We start from the raw sequence: 17,776 nt of genomic DNA on the forward strand, positions 1-17,776 counted from the left end.
AGGCCCTTGGTCCTATGAAGGCTCTATTCCCCAGTGTAGGGGAATGCCAGGACCAGGAAGCAGGAGTGGGTGTGTTGGTGAGCAGGGTGGAGGGGATTGGGGGTTTCCAGCGGGGAAACCAGGAAAGGGGATAACATTTGAAATGTAAATAAAGAAGATATCTAATTAAAAAAAAAAAAGAAAGAAAGAAAAAGAGGTCTGCCTTCCTCTGTCTCCCAAGTGCTGGGATTAAAGGCATGCACCGCCAGTGCCCATTTTGTGTTTTTCAAAGAAACCAAGATTCTCACTAAACACGTCTGCCAAGGCATACAGCAATGGAGCTTAATTTCTTTGCAGTTTTTGTTTTGCTGTTTTTCCCACTTCCTGAGAGAATTCTATACCAAATGGTTACTATCTGCTTCCTGTGCTACATCCAGCTACTCTCTGCCCTCAGTCCCACCATCTCTAGGCTAGCATCAATGCTACAGTCTTCCCAGCTCAGGTTTGCCTGTCTCAGAGCCACCCATACCTTCTCAGCCATCCACCCCCCTGTGATCAGTGATCCCAAATTCCAGTAACCTAGTAAATCTAAACTCTAGAAGCTTATAATTAATCAATCAGATTTATATATCAATAAATTCTCAATTCACAAGACACCCACACAATATTTTCAGAGCCAATTGATAATGATACAAGCTGCCCACCTAGATTAGACAAGTTATCCCAATTATTCTATTCCTATATGATATTACAGCTACCTGTGGCTATTTAAAGCTACATGGAATCGGAATCGTACTGTTAGTTCTCCCTCTTCCTTCTCCCCGTGTCTGTTCCACCTCCCTTTTCCCTATCCAATCACAGGCTTCTTGTTGTATTAATAATTGTTAAATTAATTGGACAGGGACAATTGTGCTACAACTATCAAACTAAATGTTAATCCTTAATCTTGAGATATATCCATGCGATCCTGGATCACATTTGTTGGCTTTTCAGTTTTACTTGTTTGATCCAATCTTGCTTCTTCTAGTCTCTTTCATATGGCTTCTCCACAGTACTTTAAGCAAACGTCCTATGTACAATCAAGTTTCCGTCACAGAGCTGTTTCAATTGGGACTTGGCTTAAAATAGAAAATAATTAGAAGGACTTGGAGGGACCTTATGGCATCTCAAAAGAGACCTAAAAAGTAACAGGCATTGCTATGAGAGCTTTGAGGAAGATGTTCCAGATGGTGAGACACTCTCGGTGACACCTCTACTGCAATCAATCATATATACAATGAGAAAGGTTGATTAATTGTCCAAATGCAGAGAACACATGAAGAGAATTATCTGATTTGGAAATAAAATGACAAAAGGACACTTACTTAATGGATCAATAAAAGATGAAAATGTATTTCAGATGAAATCAGACCTGAGTTTTAGAAAGAAACGATTGCAGCTTTGTTTAAAAACAAAAGAGCAAATGAAAAATATAATGTTGAAAATTTGTGATTATAAATAAAAATCACTATCCAGTTTATATGTCCTCTATATATAAGTTAATCAAAATTCTCTGGCTCAAGTATTTTCACATATCAAAATACTCCCTGTTTCCAAAGGTAAAATATTTCCATTCACTAAGTATTGATTAAATGTTGCCATATATTGTATTTTTAAATCACAGAAAAAGGGAAGAAAATAAAAATATCAAAAATAATTACAAGTGTGATTAGTTCTGTATAAGAAGTGATGGCAGCTGCTCAGGGAATATGTGACTAAAGATCATACTAAACAAAGAGTATTGATTAAGATGAGGAGGTCCAAGCCAAGAAAAGAAGGGCAGGGAGTCCTAGGAAAGTGAAATGACAAATGTTTTACATGGTTTAGAAGCCATAGTGCAAGCTTCCAATGGAGAAATCATGACACATGCTTCCAAAGGAGAGAAGCAACCAACACTCCTACCCAGCAATGATGATTGTGAACCACTAATACCAGCATGGAAGGATATCCCTAACAATTCAGTAGTAGCATAAAGAGCCTGGCCATAATGAACAACTCTTGAATGAACTTAGGACCTGTTCAATCAATGAGAAATCATGCTTGGCATGGAAAGTGTGGCCAGCTGCCTAGTGTTGGTGAAGTCACGGATCATGGAAGAGAACCTACAGCTGTCATTTAACTAAAAGAGCATAATCTCCAATGGAATAAGGCATTCTTATAATGTCTTAAGCAGGTTATTGATAACTCCAGATGCCCCCAGATTCCCAGGGAAAGAGCCATTATGAAGTTCTACTGATGGGACAGAGCATACATGGGCACCTGTGTAGAGGCTCATACTATTCCTTAGAACAGACATGGGCCAGGCTACAGCCTCTACGTCTATGCAAGCATGTACAAGTGCCAGGTCTTCAGGGCACTCAGAAGCTATTTGGAGATTGCAAGAAGTAGTGATAAAGCAGAATCCTAAAAAAAGAAAGATGGTCTATGCCATGGGCAAGATGAGATATAGGTTATTTTGTTTGCAATCTTCCAAAATATAAATCCTTAGAGAAAAGGAACATATTGTTTCTCTGTGGAAAAACAATGATGTATCATTGAGTATGTACATATCTGAAGGAGAAAAAGAAAATTTAGGAAGACATGATATGCATGAACACAACTTGAACTATAAAATACAATTTTTACAAATAAACAGACTTTTGTTATGGTATTTTTCAAAAATTGCACAGTGGGTAAGATGCATGCCATGGAATCAAGAAGACCTGATTTCATATCTTCCGCATTCACCTTTTAGAAAATCAGTAGGGTTTGATAGCTAATTAACATATCACACTTGGAAAGTTCTAGATTAATTACGAGACCCAGTTTCAAAACATAGGGAGGAATTTTATTGAGTAAGACAGAGGACATTGACTTTTCCTCTCCATATTCACAAGGATAGGACAGAGAATGTGTGTGTGTGTGTGTGTGTGTGTGTGTGTGTGTGTGTGTGAACAAACATAAGTAAATACCATTTATATCCCTTAAAAGAGACTCCCAGAATTCACAAATGAATGTTTGAATATTAATTCATTTGTCTTATAAATCAGGTAACAGCACATTTTAATTTTGTTCCAATGTTCATTTTTTGAGCAATCCACTTTAAAATATATATGCTATATGAGACAAGCAACATGCATACATAGTTTAGAGAGAAAATTGGAAGGACAGAATTATTTATCCTTAATCAATGAGTTGTAGTTGCTTCTTTTATGACATGGACAATATCATCTGTTTGCTATAAGTCTTTATTGTGAATCTATATGTATAAGTGTGAGCTAATGTAAATATGAACATGCAAATGCTATATGCTGCTTCAAATTTTTCTAATTAAGAACCAATTGGGGAACAGGGTTAGCATCAGAACCTCCCCTTACAGACATTTTTGCCTATTTTGGAAGTATCACATCATTTCTGATGATATTTAGCCATACATTACTGTCTCAATTTGGGTTACTGAGCCCAAACAAGGAAAGAACCTGGAAGGAGGAAATGATGCACAGGCCAAGGAGGAGTGCCACTTACTGTCTTTAATCCTTATGGTTTATTCAGACTGCTTTCTTATAGAAACCAGGACCAACAGCCCAGTGGTGGTCCAATCCACAATGTGCTGGGCCCTCCCACAAATATCACTAAATAACAACATGCCTAATGGGCTTTCCTATAGCCCAAACTTATGGAGGCATTAACTCAGTTGATCTTCCCTCCTCTCAGATGACTCCAGCTGTATCAAGTTGATCTTAAACTATCCAGCACTACCACTAAATGAAATGCAATGTTTTCTTTCTGCTGAGGATTTTTAAGCTCACAAACAACACAAAATATAGTCAATCTTTGTAATCAGATTCTTTTCTTTTTTCATTAATTTATTTATTTACTTATTCCCTTTAAATCCTGATTGTATCCCTCAATCCCTCCTCTCCTCACAAATTCCCCACTCATTGTTCCCCCCTCTTTTCCTTAGAGAAAGAGAATCTGTCCTTGAGTACCACCCTGCCCTGGGACATTAATTATATCCTCTCCCACTGAATACGGACAAGGCAGTCCAGCTAAAGGAAGAGGATCCAATGACAGTAACAGAGTGAGAACAGGAACAATGACAGGATCCAATGGCAGGAACCCATTTGAAGATCAAGCTGCTTGCTCATCAGCTTCAAATATGTAGAGCACCCTAGGTTCAATCCTTACATGCTATTTGTTGGTGGTTCAGTCTCTGTGAGCCCCTAGTTGACTCTGTAGATCTTCTTGTGGTGTCCTTGAACATTTACCCTCCTAATCCTATTCCCCATTCTTTCACATAATTCCCCTGCCTCCACCTGATGTTGGACTGTGGGTTTCTGCATCTATTTTCATCTGCTGCTGGATGAAGCCTCTCAGTAAACATTTATGCTGGGCTACTGTCTACAAAAGTAGCAGAGTATCATTAATAGTGTCAGGGGTTGGATCTTACTATAATCTATGCTTCATCTTTATCTCTGCACATCTTGTAGGTGGGACACACTTTGGGTCAAAGGTTTTGTGGGTGGGTTGATGTCCCCCACTCTCCACTGGAAGTCCCACCTGGCTATAGGAGGTGACCACTTCAGTGTCTATATCCCCAGTTGCTAGGAATCTCAGCTAGGGTCATCCCATAAACTCCTGGGAATCTCCCCCATTCTGGGTCTCAGGTTAGTACTAGACATGTTCCCTACCAGTTCTTTCTTCCAGATCTTGCCAACTTCACTTCTCCCTGCATCTGATCCCCAACACTCTTCTCCTCTTCACCCCCTTTTCCAACCAGTTTCCTCTCTCCATACACCTCTAATGCCTACTTTATCTTTTCTAAGTGAGGTTCAAGCCTCCTCTTTTGTGCCCACCTTATTATTTAGTTTCTTTGGGTCTGTGAATTATAACATGGTTATTCTGTACTTTGTGGTTAATATCCACTTATAAGTTAACACATACCATGCATGTCTTTCTGAGTCTTTGTTATCTCACTCAGGATGGTATTTTCTAGTTCCATCCATTTTCCTGCAAATTTCCTGATGTCTTTGTTTTCAATAGCTAAGTAGTATTCTATTATGTAGATGCACCACATTTTCTTTACCCATTCTTCAGTTGAGGGACATCTATGCTGTTTTCAGTTTCTGGCTATTATAAATAAAGCTGGTATGATCATTGTTGAGTAAGTGTTCTTGTTATATTGTGATGCATCTTTTGGGTACATGCCCAGGAGTGATATAGATGGGTCTTGAGGTTGAACTTTCCAGTTTTATAAGAAACTACCAAATTGATTTCCAAAGTGCTTGCACAAGTTTGCACTCTTACGAGTAGTAGCATCATATCCTCCTTGATCCACATCCTTACTAGCACGTGCTACCACTTCAGGGTTTTTTTAATGTTAGACTTTCTGATGATTATCAGATGGATCTCAGATTCTTCCTGGCATCGGGGATATTCAGCCAACAACAGGAACAACCAGATGGCTAAAGGAAAGTGTAAGAACACAGTCGAAAAAAGCCAGGGCAATATGGCCTGATATTCTGCTACAGCAAGCCCTAGATATGCTAACATAGCCAAAGCACAAGAAGATGACTATAAATCTAATATATAAAGATGATAGAGATATTTAAAGAGGAAATTAATAAATCCCATAAAGAAATAAAGGAAAATACAATCGAATGGGTTAGGGCAGTGAGTAAAACTGTGTTAGAATTGATAATGGATATAGACTCAATAAAGAAAACACAGACTGGAGATGAACAATCTAAGGAAGAGAAAAGGAACTAAAGAAGCAAGAACACAACACAGGAGGTGGAAGAGAGAATCTTAAACATAGAGGATATGATTGAAGAGATAGAAACATTGGTCAAAGAAAATGCTAAATCTAAATAGTTTATGATGCAAAATATCCGAGAAATCTGAAACAGTATAAAAAGAAGAATATAGGCATAGAAGAAGGAGAAGATTCCCAGATACAAAGTCCAGAAAATATTTTCAACGAAATCATAGAAAAAATTCCCCAACCTAGAGACAAATATGCATATATACATACACAAAGATTACACAACACCAAATAGATTGGACCAAAAGAGCAAATTCTCTTACAACATAATTACAACAATCAATGTACAGAACAAAGACAGAATATTAAAATTTGTAAGGGGAAAAGACCACATAACAAATCATGGCAGACTTATTCAAATCACCATCTTCTTCTCATCGGAGAATCTAAAAACCAGAAGGACCTTTGCAGGTGTTTTGTAGACTCCAAGAGACCACCATTGTCAGCCCAGACTACTATACACAGCAAAACTTTCAATTACCATAAAAGAAGAAAATAAATATATCATGGCAAAACCAAATTTAAACATTATCTACAAAACTAGCGCTACAGAAGACACTAGAATGAAAACTTCAACCCAAGAAGGCTAACTAGACCCAAAAAAACACAGGAAATAAATAACTTCACACCAAGGCAGCACACACACACACACACACACACACACACATGACTATCCACATCAAAATAACAGGAATTCACAATCCTTGGTCACTAATATGTTCCAAAATCAATGGACTCAATTCCCCAATAAAAAGACAGAGGCTAACAGAATGGATATAAAAACAGGAGCCTTGATTCTGCTGAGTAATCATTTTCTTTTCTTTCTTTTTTTTTTTTAAAGATTCATTAATTTAAATTCATTAGATATTTTCTTTATTTATAGCTCAAATGTTATTCCTTTTCTTGGTTTACCCTCTAGAAACCCCCTAACTCCTCCCTCCTCCCCCTGCTCAACAACACACCCACCCCACTTCCTGGCCCTGGCGTTCTCCTACACTGGGACATAGAACCTTCACAGGACAAAGGGCATCTCCCATTGATGGCCTACAAGGCCATCCTCTGCTACATATGAAGCTAGAGCCATGAGTCATTCCATGTGTACTCTTTGGTTGATGGTTTAGCCCCTGGGAGCTCTGGCAGTACTGGTTGGTTCATATTATTGTTCCCCCTACGGGTCTGCAAAACCTTTCAGCTCCTTGGGTCCTTTCTCTAGCTCTTCCCTGTGCTCAGTTCAATGCTTGCTGTGAGCATCCACCTCTGTATTTGTCAGGCTCTGGCCGATCCTTCCAGGAGACAGCTATATCAGGCTCCTGTCAGCAAGCACTTCTTGGGATTCACAAGAGGGTCTGGATTTGGTGTCTGTACAGGAGATGGATTCTCAGTTAGGGCCATCTCCCGATGGCCTTTCCTTCAGTCTCTGCTCCATACTTTGTCTCCATATTTCCTCCCTTGAGTATTTTGTCACACTTTCTAAGAAGGACTGAAGCATCCACACTTTGAACTTATTCTTTTTGAGCTTCATGAGGTCTGTGAATTATATCTTGGGTATTCCAAGCTTCTGGGCTAATATCCACTTATCAGTAAGTGCATACCATGCATGTTCTTCTGTGATTGGATTACTTCACTCAGGATGATATTTTCTAGTTCCATTCATTTGCCTAAGAATTTCATAATTCATTGTTTTTAATAGCTGAATAGTACTCCATTGTGTAAATATTCCACATTTTCTGGATCCATTCCTCTGTTGAGGGACATCTGGATTCTTTCCAGCTTCTGGCTATTATAAATAAGGCTGCTATGAACATAGTGGAGCATGTGTCCTTATTACATGTACAAGCATCTACTAGGTTTATGCCCAGGAGTGGTATTGCTGGGTCCTCCGGTAGTACTATGTCCACTTTTCTGACAAAATGCCAAACAGATTTCCAGGGTGGTTGTACAAGGTTGCATTCCCACCAGCAATGGAGGAGTGTTCCTCTTTCTCCATATCCTTGGCAGCATCTGTGTCACTTGAGTTTTTGATCTTTGCCATTCTGACTGGTGTGAGATGGAATCTGCATTTCCCTGATGACTAAGGATGTTGAACATTTCTTTGGGTGCTTCTTAGCCATTCAGTGTTGTTCAGTTGAGAATTCTTTGTTTAGCTCTGTAACCCATTTTTAATAGGTCTATTTGGTTCTCTGAAGTCTAACTTCTTGAGTTCTTCATATATATTCGATATTAGCCCTCTATCAGATGTAGGATTGGTAAAGATCTTTTCTGAATCTGCCGGTTGTTGTTTTGTCCTTTTGAGAGTGTCCTTTGCCTTACAGAAGCTTTGCAAGTTTATGAGGTCCCATTTGTCAATTCTTGATCTTAGAGCATAAGCTATTTGTGTTCTGTTCAGGAAATTTTCCCCAGTGTCCATGTACTCAAGGCTCTTCCCTACTTCCTTTTCTATTAGTTTCAGTGTATCTAGTTTTATGTGGAGGTCCTTGAGCCACTTGGACTTGAGCTTTGCACAACAAGATAAGATCTGGTTGATTTGCATTATTCTACATGCTAACCGCCAGTTGAGCCAGCACCATTTGTTGAAAATGCTATCCTTTTTCCACTGGATGTTTTTAGCTCCTTGTCAAAGATCAAGTGACCATACATGTGTGGATTCATTTCTGGGTCTTCAGTTCTATCCCGTTGATCTACCTGCTTGTCGCTGTACCAATACCATGCAGTTTTTATTACAATTGCTCTGTAGTACAGCTTAAGGTCAGGAAGATGGTGATTCTACCAGAAGTTCTTTTATTGTTGAGAATAGTTTTTGCTGTCCTAGGTTTTTCGTTATTCCAGATGAATTTGCAAATTTCTCTTTCTGACTCTATGGAGAATATAGTTGGAATTTTAACAGGGTTGGCATTGAATCTGTAGATTGCTTTTGGCAAGATGGCCATTTTTACTATATTAATCCTTCCAATCCATGAGCATAGAAGATCTTTTCATCTTCTGAGATCTTCTTCAATTTCTTTCTTTAGAAATTTGAAGTTCTTGTCATACAGATCTTTCACTTGCTTAAATAGAGCAATACCAAGGTATTTTATATTATTTGTGACTATTGTGAAGGGTATTGTTTTTCTAATTTCTTACCCAGGCTGTTTATCTTTTGAGTAGAGGAAGGCCACTGATTTGTTTGAGTTAATTTTATATCCAGCTACTTTGCTGAAGTTGTTTATCAGGTTTAGGAGTTCTCTGGTGAAATTTTTTAGGACATTTAAGTATACTATCATATTATCTGCAAATTGTGATATTTTGACTTCTTCCTTCCCAATTTGTATCCCATTGACCTCCTTTTGTTGTCAAATGTTTCTGGCTGGGACATGGAGTTCTATATTGAATAGGTAAGGAGAGAATGGACAACCTTGTCTAGTCCCTGATTTTAGTGAGATTGCTTNTGATATTTTCTAGTTCCATTCATTTGCCTAAGAATTTCATAATTCATTGTTTTTAATAGCTGAATAGTACTCCATTGTGTAAATATTCCACATTTTCTGGATCCATTCCTCTGTTGAGGGACATCTGGATTCTTTCCAGCTTCTGGCTATTATAAATAAGGCTGCTATGAACATAGTGGAGCATGTGTCCTTATTACATGTACAAGCATCTACTAGGTTTATGCCCAGGAGTGGTATTGCTGGGTCCTCCGGTAGTACTATGTCCACTTTTCTGACAAAATGCCAAACAGATTTCCAGGGTGGTTGTACAAGGTTGCATTCCCACCAGCAATGGAGGAGTGTTCCTCTTTCTCCATATCCTTGGCAGCATCTGTGTCACTTGAGTTTTTGATCTTTGCCATTCTGACTGGTGTGAGATGGAATCTGCATTTCCCTGATGACTAAGGATGTTGAACATTTCTTTGGGTGCTTCTTAGCCATTCAGTGTTGTTCAGTTGAGAATTCTTTGTTTAGCTCTGTAACCCATTTTTAATAGGTCTATTTGGTTCTCTGAAGTCTAACTTCTTGAGTTCTTCATATATATTCGATATTAGCCCTCTATCAGATGTAGGATTGGTAAAGATCTTTTCTGAATCTGCCGGTTGTTGTTTTGTCCTTTTGAGAGTGTCCTTTGCCTTACAGAAGCTTTGCAAGTTTATGAGGTCCCATTTGTCAATTCTTGATCTTAGAGCATAAGCTATTTGTGTTCTGTTCAGGAAATTTTCCCCAGTGTCCATGTACTCAAGGCTCTTCCCTACTTCCTTTTCTATTAGTTTCAGTGTATCTAGTTTTATGTGGAGGTCCTTGAGCCACTTGGACTTGAGCTTTGCACAACAAGATAAGATCTGGTTGATTTGCATTATTCTACATGCTAACCGCCAGTTGAGCCAGCACCATTTGTTGAAAATGCTATCCTTTTTCCACTGGATGTTTTTAGCTCCTTGTCAAAGATCAAGTGACCATACATGTGTGGATTCATTTCTGGGTCTTCAGTTCTATCCCGTTGATCTACCTGCTTGTCGCTGTACCAATACCATGCAGTTTTTATTACAATTGCTCTGTAGTACAGCTTAAGGTCAGGAAGATGGTGATTCTACCAGAAGTTCTTTTATTGTTGAGAATAGTTTTTGCTGTCCTAGGTTTTTCGTTATTCCAGATGAATTTGCAAATTTCTCTTTCTGACTCTATGGAGAATATAGTTGGAATTTTAACAGGGTTGGCATTGAATCTGTAGATTGCTTTTGGCAAGATGGCCATTTTTACTATATTAATCCTTCCAATCCATGAGCATAGAAGATCTTTTCATCTTCTGAGATCTTCTTCAATTTCTTTCTTTAGAAATTTGAAGTTCTTGTCATACAGATCTTTCACTTGCTTAAATAGAGCAATACCAAGGTATTTTATATTATTTGTGACTATTGTGAAGGGTATTGTTTTTCTAATTTCTTACCCAGGCTGTTTATCTTTTGAGTAGAGGAAGGCCACTGATTTGTTTGAGTTAATTTTATATCCAGCTACTTTGCTGAAGTTGTTTATCAGGTTTAGGAGTTCTCTGGTGAAATTTTTTAGGACATTTAAGTATACTATCATATTATCTGCAAATTGTGATATTTTGACTTCTTCCTTCCCAATTTGTATCCCATTGACCTCCTTTTGTTGTCAAATGTTTCTGGCTGGGACATGGAGTTCTATATTGAATAGGTAAGGAGAGAATGGACAACCTTGTCTAGTCCCTGATTTTAGTGAGATTGCTTTCAGCTTCTTTCCATTTAGTTTGATGTTGGCTACCTGTTTGCTGTATATTGCTTTTACTATGTTTAGGTATGGACCTTGAATTACTGATCTTTCCAAGACTCTTTTCATGAATGGGTGTTGGATTTTGTTAAATGCTTTCTCAGTATCTATTGAAATGATCATATGGTGGAACACAGGGCCCTCAATGGAGGAGCTAGAGAAAGTACCCAAGGTGTTGTAGGGGGCTGCAACCCTGTTGTTGTGCAACAACAATATGAACTAACCAGTACCCCCTGAGCTCGAGTCTCTAGCTGCATATGTAGCTGAAGATGGCCTAATAAGTTGGAAGCACTCGGCGCTATGTGTTCTCCTCTTAGGACTGCTTTTATTGTGTCCCATAATTTTGGGTATGTTGTGGCTTCATTTTCATTAAACTCTAAAAAGGCTTTAATTTCTTTCTTTATTTCTTCCTTGACCAAGTTATTGAGTAGAGTGTTGTTCAGCTTCTATTGATTATGTTGTTATTGAAGATCAGCCTTAGTCTGTGGTGACCTGACAGGGTGCCTGAGAATATTTCAATTTTCTTGTATCTGTTGAGGCCTGTTTTGTGACTGATTATATGGTCAGTTTTGGAGAAGGTACCATGAGGTGCTGAGAAGAAGGTATATTCTTTTGTTTTAGGATAAAATGTTCAATAGATATTTGTTAAATCCGTTTGTTACATTATGTCGGTTAGTTTCACTATGTCTCTGTTTAGTTTCTGTTTCCATGATCTGTCCATTCCTGAGAGGGGGTGTTGAAGTCTCCCACTACTTTTGTGTGTAGTGCAATGTGTGTTTTGAGCTTTAGTTCAATTTCTTTTATGAATGTGGGTACCCTTGCATTTGGAACATAGATGTTCAGAATAGAGAGTTCTTAGTAGATTTTTACTTTGATGAGTGTTAAGTGTCTTTCCTTACCTTTTTTGTTAACTGTAGGTCGATTTTATTTGATATTAGAATGGCTACTCCAGCTTGTTTCTTGGGACCATTTTTTTTTTTTTTGAGAACTATTTTGAAGCCTTTTACTCTGAGGTAGTGTCTATCTTTGTCCCTGAGGTGGGTTTCCTGAATCCATCAAAATGTTGGGTACTGTTTTTATATCCATCCTATTAATCTATGTCTTTTTTATTGGGGAATTGAATCCATTGATACTAAGAAATACTAAGGAAAAAAGATTGTTGCTTCCTGTTATTTTTGTTGTTGGAATTGGAATTATGTTTTTTGTTGCTATCTTCATTTTGGGTTATTAAAAAAAGATTATTTTCTTGCTTTTTCTAGGGTCTAGTTTCCCTCCTTTTGCTGGAGTTTTTCATTTATTATCCTTTGAAGGGTTGGACTTTGGAGAGATACTGTGTAAATTTGTTTTTGTCATAGAATATCTTGGTTTCTCCATCTATAGCTATTGAGAGTTTTGCTCAGTATAGTAGCCTGTGTTTGCATTTGTGTTCTCTTAGGGACTGTATGACATCTTCCCAGGATGTTCTGGCTCTCATAGTCTCTGGCATGAAGTCTGGCATAATTCTTATAGTTCTGCCTTTATATGTTACTTGACCTTTTTCCCTTACTGCTCTTAATAATCTTTCTTTGTTTAGTGCATTTGGTGTTTTGATTATTATGTGATGGGAGGAATTTCTTTTCTGGTCCAATGTATTTGGAATTTTGTAGGTTTCTTGTATGTTCATGGGCATCTCTTTCTTTAGGTTAGCGCAGTTTTATTCTATAGTTTTGTTGAAAATATTTACTGTCCCTTTAATTTGGGAATCTTAAATCTCTTCTATACCTATTATCCTGGATGTTTTGGGTTAGAATCTTTTTATATTTTGCCTTTTCATTGATTATTGTGTCAATGTTTTCTATGGTATCTTGTGTGCCTGAGATTCTCTCTTCTATTTCTTTTATTCTGTATGTGATGCTTGCATCTATGGTTCATGATCTCTTTCCTAGGCTTTCTATCTCCAGAGTTGTCTCTTTTATGTTTTTTAAAAATTGTTTCTACTTCCATTTTTAGATTCTGGATGGTTTTGTTCAATTCCTTCACCTATTTTGTTGTATTTTCCTGTAATTCTTTAAGGGATTTTGTGGTTCCTCTTTAAGCGCTTCTATCTGTTTACCTGTGCTTTCCTGTATTTCTTTAACCGAGTTATTTGTGTCCTTCTTAACATCCTCTATCAGCATCATGAGATGTGATCTTAAATCTACAACTTGATTTTCTGTGTGTTGTTGTATCCAGGACTTGCTGTGCTGGGAGAACTGGGTTGTGATCATGCCCAATAGCTTTGGTTTCTCTTGGTTAGATTCTTGCATTTGCCTTTTGCCATCTGGTTATCTCCTGTGTTGGATGGTCTTGCTGCCTCCAAGCCTGAGAGTGAAAGCACTCCCGGGAGAACATCTCTCTCCATGAGGGACCAGTGCACTAAGGGCTGTGGTGCAGCCTTAGCTCCTGGGTACAGATGAGTAATCATTTTCATAATGTCTTATCCCTCAATTTTTCATAGGAGCAGGGGAACAAGATACTTTTGTCTATTTAGAAATTTATTATTTATTTTGTTATTTAAATTTAGTGATAAATATTTCTTAAGCTGCTTTGATTCTCCCACTTTTAACTTTTCTTTCCTTTTTCTTCTTACTTTTTCTCTCTTTGTTGCCCATGATATTTCTATATTATGTTTGTAGAATAAAATCCAAAGTAACATACTGAGCATTTTTAAGATCCTTCAGCAGCAGTTCTGACGATCAGTGGAAAGGACATATAGGATGCTCCCTTGCTGTTTGGTTTATCAGTGATAGATTAGCTTATAGTGCATAGAATCGTCTATATCACCACGAGATTTATAAATATAACTATGCATACACAAAGATAATGACCATTCATCATGCCCAACCAGAATGTTTTTGCCAACCTCTACTTTCAAGGTTAATCAGAAGATAGATGAAAAAACAACTCAAAAGCACTGGAATCTTAAAATAAACAATAGAAAGATCAGGTTAAATCTGGCTGAGGTAACAACGAATGTTGTTTAAAGGGCTTATTTGCTTACAGTGTTGACCTCTTGAGCATCCTAGATAACTTCCTGAGGGCAGAATCCTCTGATTATGCATGTCAAAAGCTCATTAATGATAGAGCAGGAAGAAGATAAATTACAAAGTCAAAAAGGTGAGCAAGGTAGGGCTGCAGCAAACTAAGTGCAAGTCCTCTGATCTATGGTTTTTATGCTTGTTTCCTATAAATGCATTAAGTTACACAGTGGAAGCTGTTCCCTGCAGAGGAGAACCTGTCCCTGCACAGTCATAGCCTACCAACTGGGAAGACTGAGAAAGTAAAAGAGTGATTGGAGCGTTTAAAATTTTCTGGGGTTAAAATTGCCCATAGAGTAATCAAAAGAACATGCAATTCCTTCCCTCTTTCTAGAAGTGAGACAATAAGCAAGAATTCTCATGTAGTTAGGATATATTCTGAGGTAGGATGAGAATAATAGCTTTCTCTGACAGAGGAAATGATATAGCCAGGGTTAGACTGGAATTCTCTATGCTGACCAGGCTGGCCTCCAACTCAAAGAGTTCTGCCTGCCTTTGCATCCCAGGTGCTGGTGTGAAAGCTATGTGCTTTCAGTCATGCACAGGTGACTCTATAGGACAGCGAGATGTCTGAATGCCTTACCCACAAGGCTGATCACCTGAGTTCTATCTCTGGAAGTTACATGGTTGAAGTGGAGAGCTAACTCCTGCAAGTTACCCTTTGCTCTCCAGTCATGCAATGTGGCATGGGCCTTGCTCCAATGAATAAATAAATATGTATAATAAGTTTCTTTAAATAAGATTTTTTTTAGAATTAAAATATTTGAAACTTATGTATAATGATGAATGCTGTATTCATACATATATTATTAACTTGGAGATATCAGATTTCATTTAACTTTGTAAGAGATATTGGATGTTTTGCCATTCTAATACTAACTTCTAGCATGGCATAAAATTGAATTGAACCAATTGGATGTATTCTTTCTATAAAGATAGAAGCAAGCAATTAGCACAGGCAAATGACAGAGGGGATGCAGCATGCTGCACAGCTCCTCAGGCCCATTCTTCTCATGTTGGATGGACAAATCCTATCTCCAAGGACTTCTCACCATTACATGCATGTATAAAGCCACACATGCACTACCTCCATGCACACACAGAGCCATATAAATGAATTGAATCTTAAACTTTAGCTGACAAGGAGGCAAAGTCAGGAAGTGCGTTTTGTAGAGTTGAAAGGTCTCAGAAGATAAGGACTAGAAAAACACTTGACCATAATGGCGCAAACAATTGCAACTAAGCTCTCAATATAACAACACTCCTGTTTTACTCATACTTGCCATACTATATGTATAGCAGAAATAAAACTCTGAGCAAGGTGCTTTATTGTACATTTAAAATACATAGACACTGAGACAGAGGGACGTTAAGCTAGTTGGTCGGTTTCTGCACAGCTGTTATATTTCTAGGCCACTGGTGAAGCCCTCTGCTCGTCACTGCTAACTCGTATGAAAAGACCACAGACAGATAAAATTCAACATATCCATCCATGATATGACTAGATGATTTTAATTCCTGTCTGAATCAAGGAAGTAACGATGGAAAACGTGTTCTGTTAATTATGCTGCTGTAAAAATAAAATAAATTGATTATTGAAATTCATCATAAAGAGCACTTGCTTCTGCAAACATGTTCTTCTGGTAGTGGACCGGTGGTTTATTCTGTGCTGGGCAAAATGGAGCCCAAGGCCATGAGTAGGCATGCCAGCCTGGTGAACCTGGCTGGCTACCCACACCTGACTTCTGGCCATCAGCATGTTCTTCACTGCCTCGTTCTTTGTATACAAGGTCACTTCCACCAAGTAAACATGTGATATTTACAGAGAGCCCTTCATCTCCTTGGTAGTCTCAGTCTTCATGAGCTTTGAAGTTTTCTTTCTCCTTCTTGGGGTTAGCATCTACTTATGAGTTCCCAAGGGCACCCAAGAGGCAGCTTACCAAGTTCCTGCTTTTATAAAATAATTTTTACCATTGCTAGATGTCCCCACTTACTGTTTACAATGAATGCAGGTGTGTGAGAAACAAGAAAATAAAAAATAAAGAGAAGAGGAACTCATAATACAGATTGGAAACATTAATCAACAATAGTTATCTGAATGTCTTTTTTGAAGTAGGTATTTTGTTGAGTGTCTGGAAGGCAGAGAGGAAGTGTGACATGGAGGAGACAGCATAAAACCAGCCAAGAAAGGCAAATGTGGAGCTCCAGGTTAAGACAAGTATTATATGTTTAGGCATCAACACTGCAGAGGTGATAACTGGAGCAGTTCACAAACTGAGATTATTTGTTGCCAAAATAAATGTCATTACAGTGCCAAAATTATTCCCAGGCATACACTAATGCTGAAGTGACTGAAAATCACAGTAAGTTTAAAATCCTAAGTAAGGTGAAGGTCAATAGAGCAAAGCGAGAAAGAACAGTAAGGAGCAGGTATGACCCATGTGGCCATCTGTCCGCGAGGAGAACATACATATAATACAACTCACAGAATATATGAAGCTCATGAAGGAAGACCACGTGTGGATGCTTCAGTCCTTCCTAGAAGGGGGAAAAAGTACTCACGGGAGGAAATAAGGAGACAAAGTGTGGAGCAGAGACTGAAGGAAAGGCCATTCAGAGAATGACCCACCTGGGGATCCATTCCGTATACAGAAATCAAACCCAGATACTACTGTAGTTGACAAGATGTGCTTACTGACAAAATCATGATATAGTTGTCTCTTCAGAGGCTCTGCCAGAGCCTGACGAGTACAGATGTGGATGCTTGCAGCCAACCATTGGACTGAGCACAGGGTCCCCAATAGAGGAGTTAGGTAAAGGACTGAAGAGCTGAAGGGCTTTGCAACCCCATAGGAAGAACAATATCAACCAATCAGACATCCCAGAGCTCCCAGGGACTAAACCACTAACTAAACAGTACACATGGAGCGACCCATGGCTCCAGTCACATATGTTGCAGAGGATGGCCTTGTGGGGCATCAGTGGGAGGAGAGGCCCTTGGTTCTGTGAAGACCTGATGCCCCACTGTAGAGGAATGCCAGAGTAGGGACGCGGGAGTGAATGGGTTGGGGAGTACCCTCATAGAAACAGGGGAAGGGACGATTGGATAGGGGGTTTCTAGAGGAGAAACTGGGAAGGGGGATAACAGTTGAAATGTAAATAAACAAAATGTCCAATAAAAAAAAAAGAATGAATGAATGATGGAGTCTGGAAATTCCCAGAGTCTCAATGCCAGCAAAGACAGTTGAGAGCATAAAATATTATCTAGCCCAGTTAACATTTGCTTATATAAATATATAATTTATCATATTTGTTAAATGAGTTTTCTTAACTATTATGTAAAAATATAAAGTAGTACATATTAATACAAAACAGTATGGTATTTTGAAATATATTTATAGATGCACACACATTGTTTCATATATAAATCAGGCTAATAGCATATTTCTTATTAAATAGTTCAAAGTCTTTTCTTTGATCTTTTGGAAACAACACATTCAATTATTGTTATTGCTTGGAAAATAATTTAACAGGAGAAAATAAACTACAAAGTTTTATGTGATGCATTTAAAAATTCCTAGCTATAATTCTCAATCAAATTTAACTGGAATTGTGTCCAAAATAGCTTCTTTTAGTTTCCT

The 17,776-nt window shown here is 38.2% G+C and overlaps 1 protein-coding gene and 1 pseudogene across 2 annotated transcripts in view; both read left to right on the plus strand.

Annotated features, from left to right (window-relative positions):
- Grid2 (glutamate ionotropic receptor delta type subunit 2) overlaps window positions 1-17,776 on the plus strand; it is a 1,393,897-nt gene that overhangs the window by 829,034 nt on the left and 547,087 nt on the right. The window lies entirely within an intron of this gene.
- Window positions 15,814-16,045, plus strand: LOC110314678 (annotated as a pseudogene).

Source organism: Mus pahari, chromosome 2 (assembly GCF_900095145.1).
Source record: "Mus pahari chromosome 2, PAHARI_EIJ_v1.1, whole genome shotgun sequence".
Taxonomy (NCBI): Eukaryota; Metazoa; Chordata; class Mammalia; order Rodentia; family Muridae; genus Mus; species Mus pahari.